Here is a 7058-nt window from a genome sequence, read left to right as displayed (position 1 = left end):
ATTTTTAAATATTGTTCATGTTGAATAAAAAGATGAATTAGGGGTTAGATTGATAGGAATTCAAGTTAGAAATGAAATAAGGATTGAATTGTAAAGTAATTCATAAGTTTTATGTTGTAGGGACTAAATTGATGAAATTTCGAAATTAGGAAAATATGCTGGAAATTTAATAGTTAAGTATGAGTTTAGTTAAAAATTGAGTAGAAATAAAGTATGAATTAAGTTAGAAAAGTGAGTGAATTTAGTTAGGATTAAATTGAAATAAAAAGTAGAAAATCAACATTTTGCATTAAGACTATTTTGGACAGCAGCAGTAGTCTAAGTTTGAAAAATCACCAAAAATTGTAGAAATTTAATTAGAGGATTAATAAAATATGGAATTAAATCTTATTGAGTCTAGTTTCTCATAGAAGAAACGGTGTAAGCAATTCAATTGTAAATTGTGAGATATAATGAATTTTGTGAGACAAGGTCAGAATGAATTTAGGTTCCCCTGTTCTGACTTTGAAAAATCACAAAAAATTGAATAAAAATAATTAGAGGCTTAAAGTTATATTTTTAGAATTCATAATAAGTCTATTTTCAGGAGAAATCAACGGGAATATTATCCGAGTTCTGTACTGTGAGATAATTAATTTTTAGTGAAGAAGGGTCGGAACTATCAGACAGCAGAATAGGGGTGAATTTAAAGAATAAACTGTACCTAATGGCTAAACTAAAAATTTTGAAAATTTTATGGTAAGAATATATATGAGTCTAGTTTCAGGTAAAATTAACAGATCTTAATTTAGAGTTCCGTAGCTTGAGTTATAAATAATTTAGTGACTATGACACAGATGGACAGCTTGAATATTCATAAAAGTAAATAATAAAAATTATAGATAATGTTACTTACAAGTGTGTTATATACACTAAGGATGTAGAATGGAGAGGAGAAGGAGGAAAAATATGTATGAATATTCATCTAGCATGGCAACCTGATATGAAATGTGTAAAACCATGGTTGAAAGATACCATGGCAACCTGATATGAAATGTGTAAGGCCATGGTTGAAAGATACCATGGCAACCTGATATGAAATGTGTAAGACCATGGTTGAAAGATATCATGGCAACGTGATATGAAATGTGTAAGACCATGGTTGAAAGATACCATGGCAACGTGATATGAAATGTGTAAGACCATGGTTGAAAGATACCATGGCAACCTGATATGAAATGTGTAAGACCATGGTTGAAAGATAGCATGGCAACCTGATATGAAATGCACAAGACCATGGTTGAAAGATACCATCGCAACATGATATGAAATGTGTAAGACCATAGTTGAAAGATACCATGGCAATGTGATATGAAATGTGTAAGACCATGGTTGAAAGATACCATGGCAACGTGATATGAAATGTGTAAAACCATGGTTGAAAGATACTATGGCAACGTGATAGAAAATGAATGAATAAGACCATAGTTGAAAGACACTATGGCAATGTGACATGAAAAGAATAAGTCCATGGTTGAAAGATACTATGGCAACATGACAGAAAATGAATGAGTAAGACCATAGTTGAAAGACACTATGGCATCATGTCAAAGATAAATAAGACCGTGGATGGGAGACGCTATGACATCTATTGAACAATTGATATTCAGGTAATACTTATCAGATGACGAATGGTTATATGAAATGGTTGTGTGAAATGTTTACAAGAACTGGTCATATGGAAATATATGTACAAAATAGTTGTATGAAATAATTATGAAGATAAATAAACGAAATAAGTATAAGTACATGGAATATAATTTATGTCAAGTTTGATATAAACTATTACCGAATAAATATACATTAAATATATGGAAATGATGTAGCATGAAATATTTATATAATGAAATGAATGATATCGTAATACAATTAACCAAAAAAAAAATAATCCGATTACAATCATGCATAGGAAATAATTGATATCGTAATACAATAACGAAAATAATAATGTAACAATTCAACACAACCAAAACAATACACAATATAACATGCCACAAAATAAAATGATGCACAAAACAAAAAAGATATATATATATGAAACAAAATGGAATTAGAAACCAACATAAGACATTTTCAACATAATGATGAGTTAGTAATCATATAATACACATATAAGTTGACAAATTTGCATAAAAACTTAGAATACATGTTTATTGAAATAGTTATTATAAAATACAAAGTTCAAATCAAATTATATATGAAACATTTAAAACACCAACTCATTTAAAATTGATAATTCACATGATAACTCAAGTAATGTATTAAATATGAAGGAATGAAAATAATATACAAAATAAATTTATGAGACATGTATATACAAGTAAAATTGGGTATAATTATTTTTAAAAATGAAATTTATAAGGTATGAAAGAAACGAAGTTAATATATAAGTTATATAAGTAACAAAATATATATAAAAAAATATAATACATAAGGATAATATGAGAGTGTATACAATAAATAAATTATACGATTTAAAATAGGGTTCTTAAAAGAAATATATTATACATATAAATAACTTTGAAAGAGGATACATACATAGAAAAATATTTACATAAAGTTATATGAAAATAATAACATGTGCCATAGTAAAAATAATTTAATATGGATTATATACTTGTGAAGAAATGTTAGAAATAATTGTATGTCAAAATATTGTTTAATTAAAACCAGATTAACTTAATTTTATTATAAATTATATATATAATAAATTTTAAAAACACAATTATATAAAATATATATTTTTTTTTTTATATATATATATATATATATATATATATATGTATAAAAGCATGGCTTTAATAATGTGTGTAGGTCAAAGAACCAAGTATGTACTTAATAATAATTTAAACAACACATAAAGTAGGTGGATTTCCTTTAAATAACAAAAGAATATATACATTAAAATAAGTTAATAGATTCAAAAGAAATTATAAAATAAGATAAAATTAAAAGTATACATAAACTAAAATAAATTTTATTACAAATTATACATACCAATTATTAAAATAATAGAATAAATAAAAGGATCATGTTTTTTTTTTAAAACGAAATTCAATTACCTAAAGCAACAAAATATCACAATCAATACTCTAGCATGTAAAAGAAATTTTATGTGCAGTAAATAAAATAATGAGGATAAGACTTAATTGAAATAAAGTTAAAACAGGAGAAACAATTTACAAATAAATAATTGCAAAATAGAGTCAATGTGTTACGCGCACAAATATGCTGGGACTTGAATTGCAAATATCTCGCGCCTACACAATGCTGCAACGAACCACGGATCAAAATGAAACAACACACAAATTAGAAGGCCAAATTTTAAAACATAAGGTAGGCAAATTGGGCGCAAATTGAATGTTGTGCGCAAGGGAAAGGACCCGCCAAGAAAATTCCCCACTTTTGAGTGATAATGTGCAGATTGGGCCTGCCAAATGAGTTGACACGCGGGCCTTTATTTATGCAAACATCACTACTTTGTTAAAAGGTTATTTAAAACCTTTCTTTCCCCATTTTCCATCTCAAACGCAGCCCCATTTTTAAGCCAAAAATCACAGCCTTGGAAGCAAATTTCTAGGGTTTCTTTCGCTAGCAGCCGAACCACCATTGTTTTGGTGATCAACAGCATGCAGACAGTATCCATCTTCCTCGTTGAAGGCGTTCGACCATGCCTAGAGAAATTTGGTAAGTATTTTCTTCCCTCCTTTTTTATTATTTTTTTTAAAAAAAAACTTCAAATTTCACATTATTTTTTTTTTAAAACGAAGATAGGTTCATAGAGCAAAGATTCAACACTATTTGTTCCCTCGCCTTTACCTCAGTATTTCTGAAGTATTCGGGCTTTCATTGGGATTGACTCACATACTAAAAAAAAATCCGAACCAAATGAAAAAAATAAACTAAAAAAAAGAAATCATAAGAGAGGACAAAAGAAGGCTTGAAATCACCTTTGCTAATCTTAAATTGCTTTTTCTCTATTCTCTGTGCGTGTGTACAGATACCATGGGCCTTCTCTTTACATTTGACTATCCTTAGCTTTATAGCCGAGAAAAGAAAAGAAAATCAAAAAATACAAATTTCCTTGCTGTCCTCTTCTTTCCCCCCTTACAAAGATTAAAAGCTGGGCTTTTATAGCCGAAAAAGGAAATAAACCGAAAAATACAATATACTTGTTTCCATTCACTGCTGTTTTTGTTTCCTTCTTGCAGGTACAAAGTTTGTTGGCATGCGTACGGGGTGCAGGCGTGGCGTACGAGGGCTGTAGAGGTATGGGACTGCTGTAGTGGAGGTATGAGGCTGTTTCTTGGTTGTGGCGCAAAACGAAAAGAGGGGGAAACCTATGTTAAGGGAATGGGCCTATTGGGCTTGTTTCGATTTGGGCTCATGATGGGTATCGGGTTAGGGTTAATGTATTTGGGCTGCTTTGTACCAAAGACCTGGACTGTGGTATACATATTTTTTTTGTGATTTTTTTTTTGTATTTTCGTTTTGGTTTTTGTCTTTATACGGGCCAGGCAAATTTGGCCCATTACATCTATCATATCATTCATTATACATTCTAACTACTAAAAATAGTAATTACATTGTATTAAATCATTAAGCATAGTTTATAGAAATACAAACCAAATTTCTCGAGTTTACTCGATATCCTCGTTCACTTTCTCTTTTCCTTTTTTCGATGATGTTTCTAGTACTACGTTGGCTACATAAAATTTAACATTTAAAATTATCAATATATATTATTTAATAACACACTCTTGTATTTCCATGTATCTTTTACTTAATTTCCAATTTAGTCCTTCCACCATAACCATTCTTTTTCTTCAAAACAAATCCTATATTTTCATCCAATTATCATTTTAAACTATTCCAACTCTTAAATTTACAGCATAAAACACTAATTATAACATCTTCTCAATTCAATCCCTATTATTGCAAGACCTATATTTTCTTTCACAATTTAATTCTTCTCCTACTTCTAACTTGAATTTCCATCAAATTAACACTTAATTCTTTCATTTATTCAACTTAATCAACATTTAAAAATTAAATAACTTTCTAAATTTCAACATAACTCAAGTAGTATTCTTTCCTAGGATTCCATAGACATCAAAATTACAAGAAAAAGGGATCAAATTGACTTACCAATCAAGCTTGGAACTCTAAAACCCTAAATTTTCCTTTTGTTTTTCTTTCTTTCTTTCCCTGCTCTATTTCGTTTTCATTCTTTCTTTTATTTCTTTCTTTCATTTTATTTGTTTTATTTAATTACTTTATTGTATTATATTATTATAACATACTTTAATCATTATTATTATTTTCTTATAAAATAAGTAAATACACATGTTTCTTACATGTGTACCATTTATATTTTTACATATTTTATTTATTTTTACCATACATTTGTCACCTTATGGCCTAAGTGCTAATTTAGTCCCTTGGCTTTCCTACAATTTATAATTAAACATTCACACTTTATTCAATCTAGTCTTTTCACTAAATTAGCCTTAATTTAAGCTAATTCACTTAATCAAAGTCTAATCAACTACACTACTAGCTTCGTAAATATTTCTAATAAATTTATACGAATTCATTTCGCAAAAATAATGACCCGAAAATTTTAATTTTTCCAATGACCTTAAAATTTGGGTCATTACATTTCTCCCCGCCTTAATAAATTTCGTCTTCGAAATTTCCCTGAAAAGAGGTGGAGGTACTGTAATCTCATTGTATCTTCCGGTTCCCATGTTGCTTCTTCAATATTGTGACTTCTCCACAACACTTTTACTAAAGGAACTCGTTTATTACGTAATTCCTTTACTTCACGTGCTAATATCTTAACTGGTTCTTCTTCATATGACAAATCAGGTCGAATCTCTATATCTTCAATTGGAATCACATGAGAAGGATCTGATCAGTATCTTCTTAACATAGAAACATGGAAAACATCATGAATCTTCTGTAATTCAAGAGGTAAAGCTAAGCGATATGCCACTGGTCCAATTCTTTCTATAATCTCATACGGTCCAATGTATCGTGGACTTAATTTAGCCTTCCGACCGAATCTCAAAATTTTCTTCCAATGAGAGACTTTAAGAAATACTTTGTCTCCAACTGAGTACTCAATGTCCCGTCGTTTCAAATCTGCATACGATTTCTTCCTGTCAAAAGCTGCTTTCAATCGTTCTCGAACCTTTCTAACAGTGTTTTCCGTTTCTTGAATTAACTCTGAACCAACTACTTTTCTTTCATTCAGTTCTGTCCAACACACTGGTGATCGACATCTTCGACCATACAAAGCTTCATACGGTGCCATCTGAATACTTGATTGGAAACTATTGTCATACACAAACTCAGCCAATAGTAGATAACGTTCCCAACCTGATTCAAAATCAATGATACAAGCTCGGAGTATGTCTTTTAAAATCTGAATAACTCGTTCTGACTGTCCATCAGTCTGTGGATTAAAAGCTGTACTAAAATGAAGTCGATTACTGAGAGACTCGTGCAACTGTTTCCAGAACCTTGATGTAAACCATGGATCCCGATTAGAAATTATTGATACAGGAATACCATGTAACCTTACAATTTCTCGAATATACACCTCCGTAAGTTTTTGTAGTGACTAGTCAGTTCTGACGGCTATAAAATGAGCTGATTTCGTAAGTCGATCAACGATTACCTAGATAGCATTCTTTTTACTCGTAAACAGTGGCAACCCAGTTACAAAATCTATCGTTATTCGGTTCCATTTCCATTCAGGAATACTAATAGGCTGAAGTAAACCAGTTGGAACCTGATGTTCAGCTTTGACTCACTGACATGTTAAACATTTACCCACATATTCCACTACATCTCTTTCCATACCTGGCCACTAATACAGTTCCCGTAAATCACGGTACATCTTCGTTCCTCCGGGATGTAATACAAACTGACTATTATGAGCTTCTCGAAGAATCAATTCCTTAATTTCAGAAGTAGTTACAAAGTCGATTCTGAAATCTCAGACAATCATT

The 7058-nt window shown here is 30.2% G+C and overlaps 1 long non-coding RNA gene across 1 annotated transcript; it reads left to right on the top strand.

The window, feature by feature from the left end:
• Nucleotides 1-3275: 3275 nt before the first annotated feature.
• LOC108461827 (uncharacterized) lies at nt 3276-4509 on the top strand. Its single transcript, XR_008272594.1, has 2 exons — nt 3276-3726; nt 4251-4509. It is a non-coding gene; the product is annotated as an uncharacterized LOC108461827 (long non-coding RNA).
• Nucleotides 4510-7058: the final 2549 nt, after the last annotated feature.

This window comes from Gossypium arboreum, chromosome 10 (assembly GCF_025698485.1).
Source record: "Gossypium arboreum isolate Shixiya-1 chromosome 10, ASM2569848v2, whole genome shotgun sequence".
Classification (NCBI taxonomy): domain Eukaryota; kingdom Viridiplantae; phylum Streptophyta; class Magnoliopsida; order Malvales; family Malvaceae; genus Gossypium; species Gossypium arboreum.
This window is presented reverse-complemented; position numbering and strand designations above follow the sequence as displayed.